The following is a 26,739-nucleotide window of genomic DNA, read 5'->3' on the forward strand; positions in this document are numbered from 1 at the left end:
TGGATGTCTTGACAATGTGTCTGCAACCAGAAGTGTCTTACCTGGTCTATATCCCACTTGAGGATTGCACTGTAACAAGTGACAAAGAATTCTTTGGCACCTTATTAGTACCTAATTCAAATCTTTTGCAATTTATCTCTGGTACCAGAGGTTTATGGTCTGTATAAAGCTGGAAGGACTCCAGACCATAAAGATACTTTGAAAATGTTTTGCATGCCCAAACAGCTGCCAGGCACTCCTCTTCTATTTGGCCAAAACAGGATTCGGAGTCAATTAATGTCCTTGAACAAAATGCCACAGCTTTCAACTCTTCCCTCATGTTCCTGGAGTAGCACTCCTCCTACTCCATAGCTGCTAGCCTCAGAACTAAGGACAGTGCAGTGATTGACATTGTAAAATGCCAGTACTGGTGCTTTTGTCAAAAGTTATTTATCTTCAGAAAGGCTTTATCTTGTTTTGAGTCCTAATGCCAAATGATGTCTGCTTTTAGCGGTTTGTTCAGTGGGAGTAATACTACTGCTGCCTGGTTTGGCAAATATCTCCTTGAGTAGCTTACTATATTCAAAAACAGTTCTGTAGCAGATATTAGGGGGGGGTCAATTCTTGTGATGGCCTCTACCTTAAGAACATAAGAGAAGCCAGGTTGGATCAGGCCAATGGCCCATCCAGTCCAACAATCCGTGTCACACAGTGGCCAAAGGACTTCTTTCTCTGCCTTCTCCATCCCATGCATAATCTTGTAAACCTCTATCATGTCACCCCGCAGTCCACATTTCTCCAAGCTAAAGAGCCCCAAGCGTTTTAATCTTTCTTCATAGGGAAAGTGTTCCAAACCTTTAATCATTCTAGTTGCCCTTTTCTGCACTTTTTCCAATGCTATAATATCCTTTTTGAGGTGCAGTGACCAGAATTGCACACAGTATTCCAAATGAGACCGCACCATCGATTTATAAAGGGACATTATGATACTGGCTGATTTGTTTTCAATTCCCTTCCTAATAATTTCCAGCATGGTGTTAGCCTTTTTTATTGCAATCGCACACTATCTTGACACTTTCAGTGAGTTATCTACCACGACCCCAAGATCTCTCTCTTGGTCAGTCTCTGCCAGTTTACACCCCATCAACTTGTATTTGTAGCTGGGATTCTTGGCCCCAATGTACATTACTTTGCACTTGGCCACATTGAACCTCATCTGCCACGTTGACGCCCACTCACCCAGCCTCAACAGATCCCTTTGGAGTTCCTCACAATCCTCTCTGATTCTCACCACCCTGAACAATTTAGTGTCATCTGCAAACTTGGCCACTTCACTGCTTATTCTCAACTCCAAATCATTTATGAACAAGTTAAAGAGCATGGGACGCAGTACTGAGCCCTGCGGCACTCCACTGCTTACCGTCCTCCACTGCGAAGACTGCCCATTTATACTCACTCTCTGCTTCCTATTAATTAGCCAGTTTTTGATCCACAAGAGGACCTGTCCTTTTACTCCATGACTCTCGAGCTTACTAAGGAGCCTTTGTTGAGGAACTTTATCAAAAGCTTTCTGGAAGTCAAGGTAAACAATATCTATTGGGTCTCCTTTGTCCACATGTTCGTTCACCCCCTCAAAGAAATGTAACAGGTTATTACATTTCCAGCACCTATCTGGCATCTTATTGTTCATCTTTGCTAATTTTTTTGGAGTCATATACCATCTATACATCATCTTAAAACAGTTCTCTTTAATACTATGACATGTTGCGAGTTTCATGGAATTTTTCCACAGATATTCCCAAGATTCCATCTTTATTTCTTTATTTACATTAATTGCCCATTTTATCATTTGAGATTTCACTACTTCATCTTCTGTAGCCCATTGTAAAAGTAATTTGTACACTTTTGAAATTAATTTCTCATTATCTCCAAGCAGAACTCTTTCCATTTCTGTTTGTTCTTTCCTTATTCCTTCAGCTTTGATATCATTCTCCATCAAACTTTTTATTTGTTGCATTTGAAACCAATCATATTTATAGTTTAGTTCTTCTGCAGTTTTCAATTCTATTTTCCCGCTTTGTATTTTTAGTAACTGGTTGTATGATAGTTGTTTTTCCTTGACTGTTTTGGCCGTTAACTTTATCACTTCAGCCGGCACTATCCATAAAGGTCTCCTCTCATCACCATATTTCTTGTACTTTATCCACACATTTAATAAGCTACTCCTTATATAATGGTGAGAGAAAAGACCGTCCATCTTCTTTTTTTCATAGTACAAATATGCATGCCAGCCGAATTTTTTTCCATGGCCTTCTAACATTAGAAGTTTTTTATTTAATAACGTTATCCATTCTTTTAACCATACTAAACAAATTGCTTCATGATACAGTTTCAAATCTGGTAATTGGAATCCACCTCTCTCTTTCGCATCTATCAGGACTTTCATTTTAATTCTAGATTTCCTCCCGGCCCACACGAATTCCGAAATTTTTCTTCGCCATTTATCAAATTGCTTAGCATCTTTCACAATGGGGATGGTTTGAAACAGATACATAATCCTTGGTAAAATATTCATTTTTACTGCAGCTATTCTACCCAACAGTGACAAATTGAGCTTGTTCCACTTTAGCATATCTTCTTCTATTTTACGCCATAGCTTTTCATAATTGTTCTTAAACAAATCAATATTTTTCATTGTTATCTCTACCCCTAGGTATTTTACCTTAGAGGTAACTTCACAACCCGTTAGTCTTTGTAGTTCTTGTTGTCTATTTTTCTGCATATTCTTACATAAGATTTTTGATTTTTCTTTGTTTATATAAAGTCCCGCCAACTCCCCAAACTCTTGTATTCTCATTAACAACAAAGGTGTAACTTGTAAAGGATTTTCATTTATAAACATTATATCATCTGCAAATGCTCTGTATTTATAGGTAAATCCTTTTATTTGTAGTCCTTCTAAATCTTTTTCTTCTTGAATCTGCATTAGTAAAATTTCAAGAGTCATTATAAACAGCAATGGCGAAAGCGGGCAGCCTTGTCTGGTACCTTTACTAATTTTCATTTCATCTGTAAGATCTGCGTTGATGCACAGCCTTGCACTTTGTTCAGAATATATTGCCTTTATCATTCTTATAAAACTTTCTCCAAGCTCCATTTTTTCCATCACTGCAAACATAAAGTCCCAATTTAAATTGTCAAATGCTTTTTCTGCATCCGCAAAGAATAGCGCTACTTCCTTTTCTGGATGTCTTTCATAATATTCTACAATATTTACAACAGTTCTAATATTGTCTCTTATTTGTCTTTTGGGAAGAAAACCGGCTTGGTCCTCTTTTATAAAATTTATCAAATATTGCTTAAGACGTTCTGCCAGAATTCTTGTAAATATTTTATAATCATTGTTCAAAAGTGAAATTGGTCTGTAATTTTTCACATTTGTAACATCTCTTTCTTCTTTAGGTATCAAAGAAATAACAGCTTCTTTCCATGTATTTGGTACCTTCCCTTTGACTCTTATTGCATTCATCAGCTTCTGTAATTTTGGTATTAATTCATCTTTAAACATTTTAAAATACTTGGCTGTATAACCGTCTGGCCCGGGAGCTTTATCATTTTTCATCACGTTGATTGCTGCCTCAATTTCTATTTTTTCAATTGGGTCATTCAAAATTTTTCTCATATTCTCAGTTAATGGCTCAATTTTTATTTTCTGTAGATATTCATCTATCTTTTTTCTCTTTACTTCAGCACCTTTAAACAGCTTGGCATAATACTTAAAAAATTCTCTTTTTATTCCCTCTTGAGTAACTACGTCTCTTTCATCTATCACAATTCTATTAATTATTTTATTTTCCCTCTTTTTTTTCAGCTGCCACGCCAAGTATTTCCCCGTCTTATTTGCTCCTTCAAACGATTTTTGCTGGAGCCTTTTCAAATTCCATTCTACTTCTTTGTTTAATAAATGTCTTAGTTGCGTTTGCAATATTGAAATTTCCCTTAGAATTTTCTTTTTCCCTGGTCTTTTCCTCAGCTCTCTTTCTTTTTTCTTTATTTCATTTTGAATATCCAGAATCCACCAGTGGCATCCAGCAGAGAAATCTCATGAGCACCAGTTGCTAGTCATGGGAAGATATCGTCCATAGTGGGAAGAATGTCTTTCTCTCTTTTCACTGCTTTATTTCGAGTCTGTACATATACATACACTGCCATCCTTTTTCGATACTGATACCAATGGGGCACACCAGTCTGTAGGTACCACAATTGGCTTTGTAACACAACATTTGACCATCCTGTTCAGTTCCGCTTTTACTTTTGGAAGTAAAGGGGCTGATAATGTTGGTCTGACTGCGAGGCAGAATAGGGCACATCCCTCCCTTTGAATCTTCTCTGTATTGATGTAGTCTTTAAGGTTTCTGTCTCATTGTGAGAACTCCACAGACAGCTCTTCTAGGTGGCGTACTGAGCCAGTATCATGGTTCAATAGGATTGTTTGTCTGGACATGAAGCAGATACACTTTAAACTTTTAATCTTTGCTTCTGTATTGGGTGTGAGCCTGGAAATACCCTGTACACAGTCTTAAATTACATTTTTCTGGGCTGGTGATGTTTGCAAATGTCAGAGACCGGGTGTGTTACTGAAACATATAAATTGACTCTGGAATTATGCCAGTTTGGTGTAGTGGTTAACTACGCAAACTCTTATCTGGAAGAACTGGGTTTGATTCCCCACTTCTCCTATTGCAGCTGCTGGAATGGCCTTGGGTTAGCCATAGCTCATGTAGGAGTTGTTCTTGAAAGGGCAGCTGCTGTGAGAGCCCTCTCAGCCCCACCCACCTCACAGGGTGTCTGTTGTGGGGGAAGAGAATAAAGGAAATTGAAAGTCGCTCTGAGACTCTGATTCAAAGAGAAGGGCGGGGTATAAATCTGCAGTCTTCTTCTTCTTCTTACATCAGCTCCAGTGTTGAATTTCACTGGAAAGTCATTAAATGCTGTTAGCTGCCCTGAGCCCACCTCGGCGGGGAGGGCGGGATACAAATAAAATTTTATTATTATTTTTATTATTAATCTGCAGTGTAACCTCCCATGAGTAAGTAAGATAGGTGGAACATTTAACCGGTCCCAGGAAGAATCAGTCATTGGCATTATCTGGTTTTACCACCTCCTGCATTATTTGAATGTGACAGATCCTTGCAAAGTGCTCATTTCATAGGAGGAAAGAAGCAAATATTCCCAGTCCAGATCTTACATGATGAGCATATATTGTCCTATGAGATCATTGCAAATTGCTGATGGATGCTACTGCCAGAGAACGGGGCCCACTGCCACTGATAGGGTTGCCAGATCCGAGTTAGGAGATTCCTGGAGATTTGGGGATGAAACGTGGGGAGGACAGGGATCTCGGTGAGGTACAATGCCATAGAGTCTAGCCTCAAATGCATCACTTTTCTCCAGGGAGCTGATCTCTGTAGTCTGGAGATTAGCCATAATTCTTGGGTATCCCCAGGTCCCACTAGGGCTACCAAGCCCCCATCTGGGAGGTTCCCAACCCACTGGCCCACATTGGGCCAGCAGGAGAACCTCCCCCGACGTTGTCAATGTGATGATCTCACCTGAAAGTGATGTCATTGCGCCAGTTATGTTGCTTGCGGCTGCTCTAGGCATTTCCTGAAAAACTCTATGGTTTTCCTGGATGCTCTAGCCATTTGGGAGGGAAAACTCTATGGTACAATAGGTACCATAGAGTTTTCCCCCTCCCAAATGAGCATATGAAGCTATCTTATACTGAATCAGACTCTTGGTCCATCAAAGTCAGTATTGTCTTCTCAGACTGGCAGCGGCTCTCCAGGGTCTCAAGCAGAGGTTTTTCACACCTATTTGCCTGGACCCTTTTTTGGAGATGCCAGGGATTGAACCTGGGACCTTCTGCTTACCAAGCAGATGCTCTACCACTGAGCCACTGTCCCTTCCCAAATGGCTAGAGTGTCTGGGAAAACCATAGAGTTTTCTCAGAAATGTCTAGAGCGGCCACAAGAGATGTTGCTGAGGCAATGATGTCACTTCCGGGGCAGGCTGGGGACTTGGCAACCCTAGGTCCCACCTAAGATTCAGAGTGAAACACACTACCAGCTGATCATAATCCTAACAAAGGGCATGAATTAGTTGAGCTCTGCAAGCTTCTAGATTGAGTCTGTTCTTAGCTAGCAGGGGCTCTTTGTTCTAATGCAGGGGTCTCGCCCAGCCTCACTTTCTTGGGGTCTTTCTAAGCGGAGAAGTCAGAGTTCAGGTCTAGGTCTTTGTTATGTGAATTGTGTTCTCCAGGGCTATAGCATGGCTTCTCTAATTAAGAGAAATGATCTTCTAATCTATAGGTTGCATTAGCTCCCTTCAGGCAGTGGGACTGCTGAATGTAAACTCCTGACCTCACAGATGGAGATAGTGGAGCTAAAGTTGCTGAGGAGTTCTGAGGTGAAAAAGTGTCTTCACCTTTTAAGTTTTGGGAACTATTATTTCAGCTCTTCTCCTTCAGGTGTAAAAGACCTCTTTTGCATACCCATTGGAAAATAAATCAGCACAAACTGCTGTACGTAACTCAAGTATTCTATATAGATTGCAATTAATCTTACACAAGGGAAGAGCTCAGCCCACAGGCTAATATACTAGCATATATCTGTCACCAATATCAAATTTTCTGTATAGTTGGTACCTGAACAGGAGCTAATATGGAGATGTTAGAAAACTGAGAGAAATAGCAATGTGTGAGCTATATATTAGGGAGCCAGTTTGGTGTTCTGGTTAAGTGCGTGGACTCTTATCTGGGAGAACCGGGTTTGATTCCCCACTTGCAACTGCTGGAATGGCCTTGGGTTAGCCATAGCTCTGGCAGGCGTTGTCTTTGAAAGGGCAGCTGCTGTGAGAGCCCTCTCAGCCCCACCCACCACACAGGGTGTCTGTTGTGGAGGGAGAAGATATGGGAGATTGTAAGCTGCTATGAGTCTCTGATTCAGAGAGAAGGGCGGCGTATAAATCTACAATTCTTCTTCTTCTTCATACAGGTGAGCTTTCTCAGGATTCAGACATTTACATATTCATTTGCCCAGTTAAATTAATCCTTTTTCATATTTGTTTCACAATAGAATCTTCATTTTCTGAAACCGCCTGCCATCAATGGTCTGTTACTAATATTAACTCTGTGTATTTGTTCATTCCTGGCCTCTATAGACCAGCCTGGTTTGATCTTGTCAGATCTCAGAAAATAAGCAGGATTGATCCTTGCTAGTATTCGGACAGGAGATCTCCAAGGAATACTACAGTTGTAATGTGGAGGAGGGCAATGGCAAATCACTTCGGAAGGTCTCTTGTCTTAACAATCCCATGGGGTTCCCAGAAGTTCCTTGTGACTTGATGGCACTTTCCGCCACCATTTATTTATCTTTCCCATTTGTGTTCCAACCTTCCCCTTCCCCCCAAAGTACTCAGAGCTTTAGTCAAAACAATCCTGTCAGGTAGAATAGGTTCTGAAAGTTAATTTTTGAGTAGTGATTTGAACTCCTTAGCAGCCCTGTGGCGCAAAGTGGTAAAGCTGCAATACTGCAGTCCGAACTCTCTGCTCACAGCCTGAGTTTGATCCCGGCGGAAGCTGGGTTCAGGTAGCCGGATCAAGGTTGACGCAGCCTTCCATCCTTCCAAGGTCGGTGAAATGAGGACCCAGCTTGCTTGGGGGGAAAGCGTAGATGACTGGGGAAGGCAATGGCAAACCACCCCGTAAAAAGTCTGCAGTGAAAACGTGATGCAACATCACCCCAGAGTCGGAAACGACTGGTGCTTGCTTGTACAGGGGACTACCTTTACCTTTTTTGAACTCCCAGCTCCCCACTCTAAATCCGACATAAACATACCTGCCTGGCTTGGCTGAAGGCACAAGTGGATGGAAGCAGGTTAAATAGCACTCTTGTTTACCACGTCTGATCACGCAATTGATTTTTAATGTGTTCAGTGCTCGACTTCTGCTCTGCTTCAGCCATTCATAAAATGAAATTGTAATTGTTCAGCTTCGATCTGAATGGATGTTATAGTGCACGCAGAGATGCTCCGTTTGTGTTATGACAGCTTGTGATAAATCAGGCAACCTAGTTATTTTACATCTTTAGCCCGCATGATTAATGGACATTGTCTTAACCCATGTGCCAAAAGAACACCCATTGCTTTAATCAGCTTACACTGTTTAGGATTTGACTGTAGTTTTTGCGAGAATGGCTGGGTTTCTATCTAACACTTCATGAATTGAAAACTCCTAATGGAACGTGTGAAATTAATGTGTAAAAACCTGTGGGCCTCAGTCTAGTTATAACCATGTACAACAAGGTTGTTACAGGTGATTAGCAGGGCTTTTTTTGAACAGGAACGCAGTTCTGGCTGGCTTGGTGTCAGGGGGTGTGGCCTAATATGCAAATAATCCCTGCCAGGCCTTTTCTATAAAAAAGCCCTGTGTGAAACAATGGTGATGTCAGGGGGATGGCCTAATATGCAAATGAGTTCCTGCTGGGCTTTTCCTACCCAAAAAAGCCCTGGTGATTAGCATTCTGAAAGGGTAGAGTGGAATGCAAAAAACCTCCCGTCTGCCTTACAAGATGGATGGGTAGGCTCAACTCCACCTGCACCTGCAGCACAGAGACTGAAATGGATACCATGTGCCTCTGTATTATTTCAACCAGGGCTTTTTTTGTAGCAGGAACTCCTTTGCATATTAAGCCATACACCCCTGGTGTAGCCAATCCTCTCAGAGCTTACAGGGCTCTTAGTACAGGGCCTACCGTAAGCTCCAGAAGGATTGGCGACATCAGGGGTGTGTGGCCTAATATGCAAAGGAGTTCTGGCTACAAAAAAAAAAAAGCCCTGAAAACTCTTCTCTGTTATCGGCATTACCGGGTTGTATACCAATGCATATTTACTTCCTGTGAAATCCTGCTTCCATGTAGGGATCTCCTTTTCTTGGTCAAAGCCAGCCTGCTGTAGTGGGCCAGTGTGTCTTCATAGGATGTCAGAGACCTAGGTTGGAATACCAGCTCTACTGTAGAAACTTGCTGGATCATTTCGGCTAGTTGTTTTCTTTCAGCCTATCCTACCACACAGGGTCGCTGTCATTACAAGGAGAAAATGGAAGAGAGAGGAACATTGTAACTCAAAGTTTCTTGGGGTACCCACTGGGCAGAATGGTGGGGCATGAATGTCTGAATAAATAAATAAGTGCTCTTTAGCGTGAGACAGAAAACCTCTATCTGTCGAGCCTGTTTTTCTCATAATTGGTTTGCTCCATCCAGAAATCAAGCCCTAAAGACTGTGAGTGAGTTCCCATTTCCTTTCTTGTTCCTCTTCATGTTCTTTTCCGCTCGCTTTCTGCCAGCAGGTTCCCCTTTGCCTTCTTTCCTCCCACTCCTGTCCCTTTGCCTTCTGTCAGTCTGCTGCCTGGAACGAGGGATGTTATTACATTTCCTGAATGTGGCATTTTGCAATTTGAAAGCCCCAGTTTCTGATAACAGCTCTCTGCTCGAGACGAGCTTACCCTCCTCTTCCTCCACTTCCAGAGGAGACTAATGAAGTCTGATAGACTGTTATTAAAAATTAATTGTTTAGGTAGGGAATATATCTCCTCTCTTTTCCCTACAACCCCTGTGCAATGGTCAACGTATATATATATGGCTTTTTTTGTAGCAGGAGCTCCTCTGCATATTAGGCCACACTCCCCTGGTGTAGTGGTTAAGTGTGTGGACTCTTATCTGGGAGAACCAACAACATCGGGAACATTCATAAAGAGAATGGAATAAAACTGAAAAGTCCACACTAGCAAGGAACCAGAAGGGCATATTATAAGCCCTTCCTCAAATATTTGACAATGCCATTGCTCTCCCTCCTCCTCACAGACTCTCCTCAGGATCCTCTTTTTAGAAGTAAACCCAGGGGTGGAATTCTAGCAGGAACTCCTTTACATATTAGGCCACACACAACCCTGATGTAGCCAATCTTCCAAGAGCTTACAAGGCTGTTTTTTGTAAGCTCTTGGAGGATTGGCTACATCAGGGGTGTGTGGCCTAATATGCAAAGGAGCTCCTGCTAGAATTCCACCTCTGAGTAAACCCATTTCTGAATTACCTGTCTGCCCTCACCACCTGAATCTCCTCTCTTTTCCCTACAACCCCTGTGTAATTGTCAATGTCTTTTTTGTGTGTAGCCTTTAATGCACATATTGTCAATGTCTTTTTTGTGTGTAGCCTTTAATGCACATATTGTCAATGTCTTTTTTGTGTGTAGCCTTTAATGCACATATTGTCAATGTCTTTTTTCTGTGTAGCCTTTAATGCACGTATGATATTTTTTTATTATTGAAACAGCAATAAACTTTCAAAATATCAAAAAATATTGTTTCAAAATTGAATCAGAAAATAGTAAATATTTATAAAGGGACTAAGCCCAGCCTTAACTTTATAATTCAGGATCTATATAAACAATGACCATTTCTTTAAAAACCTCCCTGGCTGTGTATTAGCATCTCTAAGACTTCTACTCTGGTAAATTAATTTGGGCATAAGAGCCACTATCCAAATTTTCCAAATTCAATCATTTGTGGAAAGTGTTTCTTGTGATTTCCACTGAGACACAACACATTATCTTCTGGTTGTTAATAAACTAGAAATGGATTGCCAGTCTGTAGCAGATACACAATCGATGTAATTTCACAGGGGGCTACTACAGACTGCAATCCGAAACCAGGGGGCTCATACATATTACTCACTCACCCAGTGATACCTCCATCAGCACTCAAACAGTTGAAATGATGTTAACAATGTTGCTGGATCAACAGACATCTTCTGGTCCCAACCAGTTTCACATCCAATTAACAATGGTAGTCATCATTTATAATCAGAGTCACATTTAATGTCCTCCTGAGGCAATACTTTTTCGACTTGGAAGCCTTGTCTGTGAACTGAATGTTGTATTCATTAATCATTTCTATTTAATCACGCTTTCAGATAAGTGAACCTTGAACCAAACAAGCGCTTGGATGTTTTGCTAATATTTTTTATTGGTTTGTCCATTAGGAAATAATGACAGCAGTTTCCTTTACCAACAGCCTTTTAGAAGATGTGCCACAATTTGGGACATCGAAATTACAAATTTTACTGCTGTTTATTATTTGTTTCTAGTGCCTCTACCATCTTAACATTTATTTTGTAACATCAACCTGAGAGCTTGTCCCATCATATGCTCTCTGAATATAAATTGTCCACCTGGTCAGAGTATATAGCAGGGAAAATCTTCAGGCCTATCCCTGGAATCATTGTCCACGCTGTCGTTTTCGGCAGCATTTTACCAAATTAAAAGTAGATTTTTGGACATTGAACGTCAGGAATTATACAGTCTGGCCAATAAAACTTGTTCTCCACTGTGTTTTGAGATTCCTCTCTCCATGGGAAAAATGGCTTCATACTTTTCCCTTTTATTGACACCCCAGCACCGAAGAGCTTTCTCTCTTGCTATATGCAATGCTCTGCCCTCTGCCGTATTTCTTGGCAGGTTTAACAAGACGACCTACTCTCTTAGATTCTGTCCTTGTGACCACACAGCCGTTGAAACAGTCCCTCATGTCTTGCTCCACTGTTTGTTATATTCACAGCTTCGTAACTCACTACTGCGTCCCGTTTCAGAGAAATCAGGAGACTGTTCGGATACCTTAAAAGTCTGTAGGCTCCTGAGTGGTTACTCCCCAACACTGAAATAGTAGCCGAGTTCATTTTTCTGGCCACCATGATATGCCAAAGGATTTTGTAGCCGTAGTTTTAATTGATAATGACGTTTCTAAATTTTAACTGTATCTTTTGTGTTTTATGGGTAATTTTTATTCTGTATAATTTGGTAATCCTTTTATTCTGTATAACTGATTTCTTTTATGCCAATAAAGACTGCTGCTGCTGCTGCTGATTATGAGTATTATTTTGTAACAAATAATATAGTCATGGATGAACTCTTCTTAGGAAGACATGCGGATACTCATCCAACTGCGTGCTTTCTCAACTTGATGTGCCTACTCACCAATAGAAAATCAGGGATTTTACAAAATTTCCTCACATTTGGATGAAACTGGGACCGATTCCCCACTAGCCTTGTCCCGGTCTCATGTTCCTCTTCTCCATGGGGCTTTCATTGGCAGGAGTAGAATTCTAGCAAGAGCTCCTTTGCATATTAGGTCTCACCCCCTGATGTAGTCAATCCTTCAAGAGCTTACAAAAAAGAGCCTTGTAAGCTCTTGGAGGATTGGCTACATCAGGGGTGTGTGGCCTAATATGCAAAGGAGCTCCTGCTAGAATTCCATCCCTGTCCATCGGATTTCATACAAGCTGCCCTGGGGCTGCAACCTGCTCAGCCTCTTTCACGCGGCAAGCAGAAACGGGTTTTTAGAGGATCTTGCTTGCTGTGCAAAAGAGGATCTTGCTTGCTGTGCAAAGGAACAGAGCGAGTTGCAGCCCCGGGGCAGCTTGTTTGAAATCAGAAGGAAGCCCCGCAGAGAAGAGGAGCGTGAGACTGGGACAAGGCTAGTGGAGAATCGGTCTGGCTGTCCTTATCGGTGCGTGTGTGTGCAGAGGGAGGAACAGAGAACTGTACAAGGGTAAACTCCGGAAAGAAGGTGAGCCACACACCAGCACCTAGTATCAAAACAGTGTATTTACAAGATATATACAGTGTAACTAGTGCGGTGATAATCATAGATCTGAGCGACAAAGTGCTCCGCCAGCATCCACCTCTCGAGTGAGAGAACTACATACAGGTATTGCAGTCCTTATATATACACATCAGCCAATCAAGGCAGTCCATATACTTGCTGACTTCAGCAGGTACTTTCCCTTAGTCATAGTCCAGCCAGAACCGGCTTGCTGACAAGGTTACTCTGACCTGACCTGTCAGATAGATCCACCTGCTTCCTTGTTGCTCCTGTCATGCTATGGGAGGAGGACTCAATACACCGACAGTCCTTTCCCTATGATAGCATCGCAACCTGTCATGCTGCCCTCAGTTTTGAGGGAGCAAACATGGGGAAAGCAGAAACTTCTGCCCTTGAAAGCAGCTCACCCCTCTTCCAACCCCCCCCCTCAGATGCAGCAAGAAGGATGGGTACTGTCAGGTTGTGGAGGAGCATCCATGCAAGCAACAGATGACATTGCTTTGTTTGGGAAGAAATTAACCTCCGCTTCTTTTTTCATAGTTGTCGGATTTTTCTGCAAACTGGAGGCGTCCCCTAAATTTGCAAAATAGTCTGTTTTCTGGCTCCACATCCCCAATCTGTGGGTTTAAGTAGCTACCTATCGAGCCATGCTAACTAATATTGATGTGGTGAAGGAACCTGCCAAAAAAAAATTGGCTCCTCTTTTAGACATGGGAACAGAATATGAAATGAAGCAACTGATGTTCAAGCATTCCTAAAGTTTATAAAGATCTTGCATTATTAAGCCACAGGTTGTATTTTATGGCCATTTCACACATTATGCCGAGGCATATCCAAATTTGCAATTAGATCCCCCAAAGCTTCTTATCCTAGCTCTCCATGTTCCTCTCCCTCTTTCCTTCTGGCCTCATGACCCACCTGTGAAAGAATGACAACATCCTTTTAGGTCCTGACACACTGTTTATCTAATACATGTTAATTCTAACCTTCCTCCATCAAGCCCATGGAGATGTACATTAGGGTCTCCCCCTCTTCCATTTTACCCTCACAACAATCTTTTAAAATGGTTTCGGATGGGAGAGTATGGCTGGCCAGGAAGCTTATAGCAGAGTGGGTATTTGAACCCGTGGCACAAACTGGTAAAGCTGCAGTACTGCAGTTCGAGCTCTCTGCTCACGACCTAACTTTGATCCTGGCGAAAGCTGGGTTCAGGTAGCCGGCTCAAGGTTGACTCAGCCTTCCATCCTTCCGAGGTTAGTAAAATGAGTACCCAGCTACCTGGGGGGAAAAGTGTAGATGACTGGGGAAGGCAATGGCAAACCACCCTGTAAAAAGTCTGCCATGAAAACATTGTGATGCGATGTTACCCCAGAGTCAGAAACGATTGGTGCTTGCACAGGGACTGCCTTTGCTTTCCTAGATTGTAGTTTAACACTTTAACCACTGCACCAACCAATGACCTATATCCTTTTGCCTCTTTCTGAAGGGCTTTTCAGGTCAGTCTTTGAACATGAACAGAGTACAAATTAAACATTTATATTCCAAATTTGTAATGTTTGCACTGATATCAGTGCTGGGATATGACCTTTTACCCCATCTGCTTTTTAAAAAAAATTCTGCTTGCCTGAGACTGCCGAAATGGGGCAGGCCATATACGGGCAGTGTTTGACTTGGTGGATTACCAGTTGTGCAAACCAGCTGTTGAAAGACACAATTAGGCCTGGGATCCAGTTGTGACCTTTGATGCTGGTCTGATGACATAACCCTTGAAATTACTCTGCAATTTCTTCACGTTAAAGGAAGAAGGGATGCCATTTTTTTTTTGCTGAGTCATGGTTGCGTGAAAACTTGGAACATCCTGGGCAGATGGATTACCATGGTTTGATTGCTGGATGTGCTTTAACACCATACCTTTGCCTGAATATTGGTGAGCTGACAAATGGAATGCAGAACGATCAATTACTGGCAATGGCAAGAGATACATCAATGCATGACAGACAGCTCGTTGAACCTAATTTTGAGCCAGACCCTGCCAGAGCCAAATAGAATCTATGATGAATAAAGACCCATAGATTTGTACTTCAGATGTACTCTGAAAACAACAGGCCAAAAGGCTAAGCATTTGGCCTCTTGTTCCTGTGAAGGCAAAACCTCCAGTGTCATCAACATCAACCGAGAGCCAGTTTGGTGTAGTGGTTAAATGTGCGGACTCTTATCTGGGAGAACTGGGTTTGATTTCCCACTCCTCCACTTGCAGCTGCTGGAATGGCCTTGGGTCAGCCATACTACTCAGGAGTAGTCCTTGAAATGGCAGCTTCTGGGAGAGCCCTCTCAGTCCCACCCATCTTACAGGGTGTCTATTGTGGGGGAAGGAGATAAAGGAGATTGTAAGCCGCTTTGATTCAGAGAGAAGGGTGGGGTATAAATCTGCGGTCTTCTTCACTTCTGAGTCAGGGCTTTTTTTGAGCAAGAATGCACAGGAACGTAGTTCTGGCTGGCTTTGCATCAGGAGGTGTGGCCTAACATGCCAATGAGTTACTGCTGGACTTTTTCTGCAAAAAAGCCCTATGTGAAACAATGGTGATTTTAGTGGGTGTGGCTGAATTTATTTTATTTTATTTATTTTATTTACTTTCCATTATATCCCGCCCATTCCAAACATGCAAATGAGTTCCTGCTTGGCTTTTTCTACCAAAAAAGCCCTGCTCTGAGTTATACATCATGCAGTGTGTTTGCAGTTTATAACTAGGGATGAGCATGAACTGGGAAAATGCAGTTAAGTTTGTGGTTTGTGAGGTGGTTGAACAGCCTCCCTGCCATGTTAGAGGCACCAAACTCACGGGGGATCTCCAGCTGGCTCCCTTCTACCTGCCCTCCAAGTAACTGACAGAAGGGTGGGCCCAAAGAGAAGAAGCAACCAGGGGCAGAAGAAACATGGCAGATGAACTGCTGACAAGAAGGTAGAACTTCCTGTCAGAGAAGCAGCAGCACCAGGTGTATAATGGAGTGATACTATGGGGCACAGCCAAATGGAAAATGAAGTAGAGAGTCAAGTGTCAAGTCAGCCTTTATTGGCATAAAAATAACGATACAACATTAATATAGTGTAAAACAGGATAAAAACACAACTTTCATGTAAACTTGTATGAATAGAAATTATTTCTGTGGCATCCTTTAGAGCAGAGTACAGAAACTTGACTGACCTCTCAGTAACACTGATAGAAAAATCATTCAAGAGTCTATGGCCCTTAAGTGCATCAGAGCAGTTGATCATACTGGCTAAAACTGGGGATAAATACATATAATGTAGATCCGTATACAAATGGCAGTGCGGGAAATCATGAGAAACTGACTCAACAAATGAAGTAGAGGCTGGCACCCCATCAATTCTTTTGTTAGTGGAAGGGGTTTCAAGGCATGAGACATTCAGAGGCCTTGCAAAGCAACCCTGGTATTCCTGGTCTCCCATCCAAATACTGTCCAAGGCCAACCCTGCTTAGCTTCAGAGATCTAACACAGGGTTGCCAAGTACCTTTCAGCCCCTGGTGGGGGACTCTTTTGCACGCGTGCCAGCGCGCACATGGCACGATGACATCATTTGGAAGTGACGTCATCACGCCGGCGACGTTGTGCAGCAACTGCTCTAGGCATTTCCGGGAAAATTCTATGGTTTTTCGATGCTCTAGCCATTTGGGAGGGGAAAACTCTATGGTACCTATTGTATCATAGAGTTTTCCCTCCCAAATGGCTACAGCATCCAGGAAAACCATAGCATTTCCCCAGAAATGATGACATCACTTCCTGGTGATGTCATTGTGCTGGCGACGTCAGGGGAGGTTCCTTCCACTGGCCCAATATGGGAACTCCTGCCCGGACTGGGGGCTTGGCAGCCCTAATCTAACAAGATGAGACTAGCTTTTACCCAGAGCTAATCTTCATAGGTAGCTTGATGGAGTGGTTAAAGTGCTGGCCTAGGATCTGGGAGGCCCAGGTTTGAATTCCCATTCTGCCATGGAAGGTTTGAGGAGGGGCCTTGGGTCAGTTTGGTGTAGAGCAGGGGTGGCCAACGGTAGCTCTCCAGATGTTTTTTGCCTACAACTCCCATCAGCCTCAGTCATTGGCCATGCTGGCTGGAGCTGATGGGAGTTGTAGGCAAAAAACATCTGGAGAGCAACCTTTGGCTGCCCCTGGTGTAGGTGTTAAGTATGTGGAGTCATTTTTGGGAGAACTGGGTTTGATTCCCCACTTCTCCACATGCACCGGCTAATGTGATCTTGAGTCAGTCACAAGTTCTTGCAGAGCTGTTCCTCTTAAGAGCAATTTCTGTCAGAGCTCTCTTAGCCTCACCTACCTCATTGGGTGTCTGCTGTGGGGAGAGGAAGGGAGAGCAGATTGAAAGCTGCTCTGAGACGCCAAATGAAGAGTATGGTGTAAATTCAAACTCCTCCTCCTCCTCCTTCTCTCAGCCTACCCTACTTCACAGTGCTGTTTTGATGGTTAAATGTTAGAAAGGAGACCATGATACTGAGATTATTAGCATAAAGGTGGGATAAAAATGTGGTAAATCAATGTATCTATATATATATCTTCCTGTTATTTGGTGACCATCTTACCACAATTGAACCCTGGCATTGCAAACAGGGTTTAGGGCTCAGTCTGGTGAAATATGGGACCAAAAGACCCTTTGAGATAAACACAGCATGAGGTAGACGCCCTCTTCTGGTTCTCCCAAAGCTGTAGGACATCTGTGCCCCTAGAGACATAGCGAAACTCTGGTTCTTTCACATTCCTATTGGTTCCTTACGTCTGCTAAATGTCCTTGTAAATGAGGACGTATTGAAAAAGGAACCAGTGGCCAATGTATCATTCCTGGGCTCCTATTTCGTTAACCACAAGGGCATGATTGTAGGGAAGTGAGGGAAAGGGAGCTGATTTCTTTTTAATTGAGACAAAGCTGAAGGCAGGGCTTTTATGAGGCTGATGTAGTTAGAGCCAAAGGAAGAGAGGAGAAAGAAGTTGCCGGAGAGTGAAGGAGGATGATAATCATACTAAGTGCAACCACAGGAGTAATAAAATGTACTCACCATAGTCAAGAGGACAGTAATTCATCCTAAACTCTTGGGAAAGTGAATGCATCTGAGTCACTAGATTAGCACAAATCATCCTCTAAAGACCAGGATGTTGAGGACATACATTTAAGTGGGAGGACGTTTCCTCTTTCCCAACCCTTTAAAGCTGGTCCACAGAGCAGGGGTTATTTGGCAAGACCTGATTGTTGCTACAGGCAGCCAGTCTTCAGAACACCACAGGGATATAACGTCCTGTCCGGCAAAACCACACAACCTATCAAGCCAAATGCAGGCTGATGGCCCAGGTACGATGACCTTGCCAGGTGCAGAAGTAACCTCCTCTTCTTGCTGCCTGCATGGGATGCTGTCAAACATTGGACGAGCCACATTTGAATAGACAGCAGCCTTCTTTTAGCTTCAATGTCTTGTGCTGAGCTGCACTACTGCAACTGCCTTTAAACCATGAATCCTACAGGTAGCAAAGCACACAGCTCCAAATCCTTATCCCACCTCCACGAGGGAGACAGATAACAAATCATCCTTTGGGTAGAGGGTTTCTAAAATTAAACATCCATCTTCTCTGATTCCATAAGCTCCAGCACCAGCCATGTACAAGAAATGAACCTTTTTCTTGTTGTTGAACCACAGATAGTTTCCCAAGGGCCAGGGCTTTTTTAGTCCTGGCCCCAACTTGGTGGAACGTTCTGCCAGAAGACATCAGGGCCCTGCAGGATCTTCTACAGTTTTGCAGAGCCTGTAAGGCAGAGATGTTCCATCGAGCCTTTGTATAAGGATAGCAACGGTTGCCCTCTTGTGGGAATCCCCCCCACCCCTGATGTGATGTAAATGACTGAATAAGAGTACTTTAAAGACACCATCAGGGTTTGTAATTTTTTTAATGTAATTGATTTTATATATATGTATTTTTAATGTTGTACATCACCCAGCCTGGAGCTAGCCGGGATAGGGCAATTCATCAAATGTAAATAATAATTAATAATAATAATAATAGTTCACAGTTTTAGATTGTGATTTTTTATGTGCTTTTATAATCGTTGTTTTATTTCTATTGTTTCTATTGGGCTTTTTATAATTGTTTTTGAAAGCCTCCTTGAGTTCTGCAAGGGAGAAAGACAGCTAATAAGTGTTTTGAACAAATAATTAATTAATAAATCAAATAGTTGAGTGTGCTGAATGAATAAAAGTTAGGGAGATTTAGGACCAAACTACATTTAATTGTGTTTGGAACTCCCAACATATAATTTTGTGTTATCGTATACCCTTGACCAAAGAACGGTACACTCCTTCTATCTGAGATGGTCCTCTTCCACCAAGCGTGCAGCTTTGGGAGGGATGCACATAGAGCAGTGAGGGAGGTTGGGGACACCTGCCTAGCCAGCCAGATCAGCCGAATCAACCCTGGTGATCAGTGGGGTGATAGATGCTGCAGCCAGATCACCCTCACATCCAGTTTTGTGTTATCAAACAGATATGGACTGGGGAAACTCCCCACTCACTCTGTACCATTTGCCCCATCCAAAATGCCCTTTCAAGGACAACTCCTGAGATAGCTATGGCTGACCCAAGGCCATTCCAGTAGCTGCAAGTGGAGGAGTGGGGAATCAAACCCGGTTCTCCCAGATAAGAGTCCACACACTTAACCACTACACCAAACTGGCTCTCAAGAAACGGAGAAATGGGAGAAAAAAATTGTCTCCATAGTGATGATTGACAAATTTCCCTTAGTCTCTGTAGTCTTTACTGTGGATGTTAGGAGAAATTCCTAGAACATCACCCAGAAGTGACATCACATCCTCTACAAACTCTACCCTCACCAGGCACTTCCCCCCGCAGGTCTCCCAGAATTTGTATAGGCAGTGTTGGAAACCATACGTCAACTTAACCATAACAACTTAACATATTGGAACTGGGAATTCCTCCACCAGGCTTATGCAACTGAGAAAGCTGATATACATGGGAAAAATTCCTCTCCCAACAACCCACCTGAAGAGGAATGAGCATGCTTATTGTATTCCAGGATGCACATAATGTTGATGGTTTTGTATATAGGAGGGAAAAGGGAAAACTGGGGTTGGAACTGCACTTTTCAAGTTTATAGTGTCTTGGATAGTTTGGAAATGTGTACTTCACGCAAGTTTTCCCACAGAAGACAGAAAGTAGTGGCTAAAAAAACCCTCCTGCAATGTACCACTCAGGCTTAGAGGAGTACCTAATCCCAAACCTATTCAGTTAGTATCATAGAAAGCAAGAATGACATGGTTGTTAGAGTGTTAGTCTAGGACTGGAGAGGTTCAAAACTCTACCCATCCTTGAACGTCACTGGGAGTCCTTGACCAGTCACTGCCTCCTAGCCAATGCTGTCCTTAAGGCTTGTTCTGCAGATAGCATGAGTACAAGGAGCAGGGGTCATTTTGTAGAAAAATAGGTGGTGGAGCTCATCCAGGGATTGTTATGCAGCTGCACCTACTATTCAATGGACAAGGAGGTGGAACCATCAGAAGGAGGAGGTGGAACTCTCAGAAAGGTTCAGGAGCTGGGCTCCTGTGAGCTCCCACTAAATCCGAAGCCTGACAAGAAGAGCCATGAAGGCCACCTTGAGCTTCTTAGAGGAGGAGAGGGATAAAGCTTAGAGGAGGAGAGGGATAAAGAGATGCTACAGAGAGGCAGCTTAGGCTCTAGACTCATTGAGAAGAAGCCTATGCTACCATCCTAAGCAGAGTTACACACTTGTAAGTCTACTGTTGTCAATAGGCTTGGAAGGTTATAATTCTGCTTAGGGTGGCATTGCTAGTTGTCTTCTTATGGAATTCAACAGGCTTGTGTTGGGGGCAGGGATTCCCAGTGATTTATTTTTCAGGAGCCCTGAATTTGTATCTCTCGTCATACTTCAACCCATCACAAGCCTAGATGTTTCTGAGCATAACAGAACATGCACACTCTCATGGGAGTAGCGAATGAAAACCACAAATCTTCATTGACTTCATTTATACCTCATCTTTCTCCCCAGTGAAGACCCCAAGCAGCTTGCATTGTTTTCCTCATGATACATGATACAAGAGCACATCAGCGCAAGTTTACAGCTCATCCTACAAAGACCGTTGCCAGATGGCATTGAGCCTTGCCTTGCTGAAATGCTGCCATTTTCTATATTATGTTCCATGGGTGTTCCAAGTGGGCTACTTATCATTTTCATAACTGTTCCCTGCAGTAATGTTGAGAACCATGTTGCCTACTGTTAAGACCACTTTATTGTGACCTGGAATGTTGCTTACCTCATACAAAATTAAGTCATTTCTATATTAAAAAGGCAATCTTGTTTTAAATGGTTCCTGTTGAGCAGGAGGTCAACGTAATCCCTAAACAGTTTAACAGAGGAACATTGTACTCCATATTACCAGATCCTAATAGCAAATGTGTCCACCAAGTAGAATTGCAGCAATTTTTCTTGATGCCTGAGGGACAGAAGAACGCCTGCTGGGTCACTATGACTGATTTGGTCAAATGAACTTTGTTATTCAGTTTTAAAGAGATGAGAAACAAAGCATGCAGCATTAATTCTTTGCCCCCCTTTTTTTTTGCTTTGGGTTGTGTCGTTTCTCAAAGGAGATCTCACAGCGTATCCAAGGATATCAAATCAGTTTGGATATTCTAGTGAATCATCCTGGCACTGAATAATCACTAATAATTCAAGAAGAGCACAGGAGAAAAAAGGTGACTGAACACACCAATGCAATTACTAGATGCTGGGAGATGAACCACAATGGAACGGTTTACATTCAAAATGGAGACTAAAGTAGATTGAGACCTGATCTAAATAGCTTTGGGCTTTCTTTTCTCACTTTAGACAGAGCAATGGAAAATTCATTTGCAGTGGAAGAACCTTATAAGTTAGTTGAACAAAGCAGGAGTCAAGTTGCACCTTTAAGATCAACAAAGTTTTATTCAGAACGCAAGCTTTCATGTGCTCTCTAAGCACACTTCATCAGATGAGGGGATCACGTATTGTGGGCTGAAATACATGCAGTTTGTTGTTTAAGAGTGCAAACTGGCTGTGGTCACATGATAAAAGTTAGTGGTTTGTTTATTGGCCTAGGGTCTGGGACCCAGGTTCGAATCCCAACTCTGCCGTGGAAGCTTGCTGGGTGACCTTGGGCCAGTTGCTCCCTCTCAGCCTTTAGCTATCTCACAGCATTGTGGCTGCAAACACAGAGGAAGGGAGAACAATGCTGTAAGCCATCGAGAGCCAGTTTGGTGTAATGGTTAAGTGTGCAGACTCTTATCTGGGAGAACTGGGTTTGATTCCCCACTCCTCCACTTGCACCTGCTGGAATGGCCTTGGCGGAGGTTGTCCTTGAAAGGGCAGCTGCTGTGAGAATCCTCTCAGCTCCACCTACCTCACAGGGTGTCTGTTGTGGGGGAGGAAGATAAAGGAGATTGTGAGCCACTCTGAGACTCTGAGATTCAGAGTGGAGGGCGGGATATAAATCCAATATCATCATCATCATCATCAAGACAACAGGGGCATAAATCAATCTATGAGTAAGATATACCTTCCTGAGTCCACTGAAGTAAATTGCTTTAGAAGGATGTTACTCTACTAAGCTTGGTGTAGTGGTTAAGAGCAGTGAACTCTAATCTGGAGAACTGGGTTTGATTCTCCGCTCCTCTACATGAAGTCAGCTGGGTGACTTTGAGTCAGTCACAGTTCCCTCCGAACTCTCTCAGCCCACATTTACTTCTCAAGGTGAGTGTTGTGAGGAGAAGGGAAGGTGATTGTAAGCCACTCTGAGATTCCTTCAGGTAGTGAAGGGCAGGGTATAAAACCAACTCCTCCTCCACTCTAGTTATTTTTGACCCTTAATTCTACTTCTACCCTTAACTTCTACACATTATAAAAAGAAAAATTGAATAGGAAGGAAATAAACCTTCTACAATCACGCCCCCCCCCAATGCTGCTAATCCACAGAGGAAGAAGGAAACTATATTGTATTCTGAGTATTTGTCTGAATTAGTAGCTGAGTTTTCAGCCAGTTGTTGTAGTGGATTAAAGGACAGTAGGTCATGTTCAACCTGCTAAAAGTTACCTAATGAATCTTCTTCAGCTTTCCTGTGAGAATTCTTTGATGCTAGGACAGGATTTTGTCACCCCAAGTGAAGTTCACTTGTGCCTTGCCTTCCTTTCCTGGGCCTTAGCTGCCACCAACCAAATGCTAGAACTTCACCTCTCATCACCTCCATCTGATTTAGGGTTGTCAATCCCCAGGTGGGGGCAGGGGATCCCCTGGTTTGGAGGCCCTCCCCTGCTTCAGGGTCATCAGAAAGCAGGGGGGGGGGAAGGGAAATGTCTGCTGGGCATTCCATTATTCCCTATGGAGACCGATTCCTGTAGGTAATAATGGAGAATTGGTCCTTAGGTATCTGGGGCTCTGGAGAGGCTGTTTTTTGAGGTAGAGGCACCAAAGTTTTAGCATAGCATCCAGCGCCTCTTCTCAAAACACCCTCCAATTTTCAAAAGGATTGAACTAGGGGGTCTAATTCTATGAGCCCCAAAATAAGATGCCCCATCCTTTATTATTTCCAATGGAGGGAAGGCATTGAAAAGGTGTGCCATCTCTTTAAATGTGATGGCCAGAACTCCCTTTGGAGTTCAATCATGCTTGTCACAACCTTGCTTCTAGCTCCAGCCCCAATGTCTTCTGGCTCCACCCCCAAAGTCCCCAGATATTTCTTGAATTGGACTTGGCAATCTGACTCCACCCTTGAGGCAGCCTTTTCAGAAACTGCAGTTCTACTGCCAGTCCATGAATGTTATGTTGAGGAAGAGGCTGTCTGATATACAGGGATGGCTGATTGTGGTGCTCAAGCGTCGTGGTGACTCCTAGGCTTGACCCCCTACTGAACGTTTTCCCCATAGATATTGGGCCGGGGGATCAATTACCCTCTGTCTGCCCCTGACCTCCTGATATTTCACTGAATTAAGAATCATGTTAGAGATTCACATAAAATAAAATAAAAAATCCTCTGCTTCTTTAACTACAGCTGCAGATGTAACAAATCCATAGGTTCAGCGGCACAAAGGAATTTCTCAGATAGCAGAGACTGTATTACTTTCCAAGCTCCCCCTTCAGAAAATGGCAGCTATCAGGGCCATTACAGTTCAATAAGTGCTGTTAGAGAACTTCCCAATAGTACGGCCATGGCAATTTCTTAATCTGTGTCACTTTTGTGATTGATTTTAAAGACTCATTAGTTACAAACCATTAACACCCGTAGTTCTAGAACAATAATGCCTTACATTAAAAATCCTATATGCTGCAAGTTTATTTAATCTCTCTTATCACCAGGGGACTTGGAGCTTATATTGAAAACGATCACAGAGACGATGGGGTTTTTATATGCGAAAATGTCTTGTAGAAAATCCTAACTGGGAATTTGAGTTCAGGTTAAGAGCGCTTTTAAGTACCGTGGTGAACTATATTTGAGAATGACGCTTACATGGCAGTTATATCTAGGACGCTCTTCATGCGTTTTCATTGTAAATTAAAGGAGTATAACGCGCAGTTCCTCCTGAACCGATGACAGGAGGAAAAAATATCCATCTCAATTGCCCTCAGTAGCCCTGTTCTTATGCTGTGGCGAGCACACACCCAAGCTGTGTACAGTGTTTTGTTTCCTAAATATTACATTCATCTATGTACTGTTCTCCAGTTTCATTTGTAAACAGAAGGCATGTTGGCTCTTTCTTACAAACAAATATGTGTGTGTTCACTGTAATGATGATGATGGTGATATTGGATTTATATCCCGCCCTCTACTCTGAATCTCAGAGTGGCTCACAATCTCCTTTATCTTCCTCCCCCACAACAGACACCCTGTGAGGGCTGAGAGGACTCTCACAGCAGCTGCCCTTTCAAGGACAACCTCTGCCAGAGCTATGGCTGACCCAAGGCCATTTCAGCAGGTGCAAGTGGTGGAGTGGGGAATCAAACCTGGTTCTCCCAGATAAGAGTCCACACACTTAACCACTGCACCAAACTGGCTCTCTGTGTAACATGGGCTTCCTTTACTTTTGATGAATTCACAGGCTTCTGCACAAATCATACATGAACACATGCAAAGTTGCCTTATAAGGAGTCAGACCATAGGTGTATCAAGATCAGAACTAATAGTCCACTCTGAATGGCAGCAGCTCTCCTTGGACATCAGCCAGAGATTTTTCACACAACTTAATTTCTCATCCTTTTAAATGGAAGTGTGACTGAACCTAGGTCCTTTTGCAAAACAGATGCCCTATCGCAGAGCCATGGCCCCTCTCATTGCTTTAAAAGGCTTTGGGGGTGAGGGGAGCAGGAGAAAGATATGAAGTTCTTGAAAGCCTCCAAATAACGCTCTGGGGCCATCCTTCCTAAGCTAAGACAAAAATGTTTGAGCCAGAGGCTAAGAAACTGTGCGCTAGCTCACACTAACTCAGCTTAGAGGGAACACTGGTTGCCATATGTCAGAAACAACTTCACAGCATTTAAAACACACATGCACACACATCATATGGGTTTTTCTTACAAACAAGTCTTTTTATTGGCTTTGATTTTGAATTCCTCATGCTTCAAGTTGTTGTTAACTATCCAGTCATGTTCGACTCTTGGTGATTCTATGGGCTAATTCTCTCCACATTTTCTGATCTTGTACTGTTTCTTTGAGTATGTTCAGGTGGGTGTCGACTTTTATGGTGTCTCACCACCATGTTCTTTGGTGGCCTGGTTCCTTTTGCCACTAACCAATCCAAGCATAATTGCTTTTTCTAGTGAGTTCTTCCACATGACGTGGCTAAATTAAGTCAGTCACAGTTTTGTGATTTTTTTTTCCTTCTGATGACATGTCTAGTTTTATGTGCCTCAGTACTTGATTCTTTGTCCCCTTTGCTGTCTAAGGAATGCACAGGCTCTATCTCCGGCACCACCACTCAAAATGAGTTGATTTTCCTCCCATTTTGCTTCTTCATGGTCCAAACTTTTGCAGCTGTAGGTTGCTATAGGGAACACAATAGTGTGAGTCAACATTTTATTTCTGGACTGCTTTCACTACTTTGGTTGATCAGTGATCCTAAGAAAGTGAATTCTTCCACACATTCACTCTCTTCATCGTCAGCTGTTATTTTGATGTTTCTGGTCATGACCTGGTCATGATCTTGGTCTTTCTGATGTTTAGGAAGAAGCCAAACTTTTCACTTTCAACTTTGGTTTTCTTGATCAGATATTCCAGGCTTTCTTTAGTTTCCAAGAGGAGGGTTGTGTCATCAGCATATCAAAGATGGTTGATATTCCTTCCTCCAATCTTTACCCTGATTTTTTTACTCTTCCAGCTCTAACTTCCTCATGGTTGTTTCAGCATACATGTTGAATAGGAAAGGTGAAAGAATGCAATTTTGTCATACTCCTTTCTCTATTTCTCCATGCAATTCTCCTTTCTCTATTCTCCATACAATATTTGCACAGTGGCTTCCTGGTTTGTGTACAACGATTGTATCAACTTGACCTAATGTGCTGGCACCCCTAGGTCTTGTTCAAAGTAGACAAGCACAAAAATTTGCCCTGAGGTCAACTGAGAAGTTCTTAGAAACTTTACACCTATCATGTACATACACATAGTCTGGTAGAGGGGCTTCCCAGTTGTGGACCAAAACTCTGGAACTTTCTCCCCAGGAAAGAAGTAGAAGAAGAAGATATTGGATTTATATCCCGCCCTCCACTCCGAAGAGTTTCAGAGCAGCTCACAATCTCTTTTACCTTCCTCCCCCACAACAGACACCCTGTTAGATGAGTGAGCTGTTTGTCCCTTTCTGTTGCTGTCTTCCGCCAAGAGGCGAACATTTTTTATTTTGTTTTGTTTGGCATTCCCTCAGTGATCCCTCCTTCCTGCCCAGTGTTTTCATTGTTGGTTTTATGTCTTTGTATATAT

The sequence above is a fragment of the Heteronotia binoei genome, chromosome 9, assembly GCF_032191835.1.
Source record: "Heteronotia binoei isolate CCM8104 ecotype False Entrance Well chromosome 9, APGP_CSIRO_Hbin_v1, whole genome shotgun sequence".
Taxonomy (NCBI): Eukaryota; Metazoa; Chordata; class Lepidosauria; order Squamata; family Gekkonidae; genus Heteronotia; species Heteronotia binoei.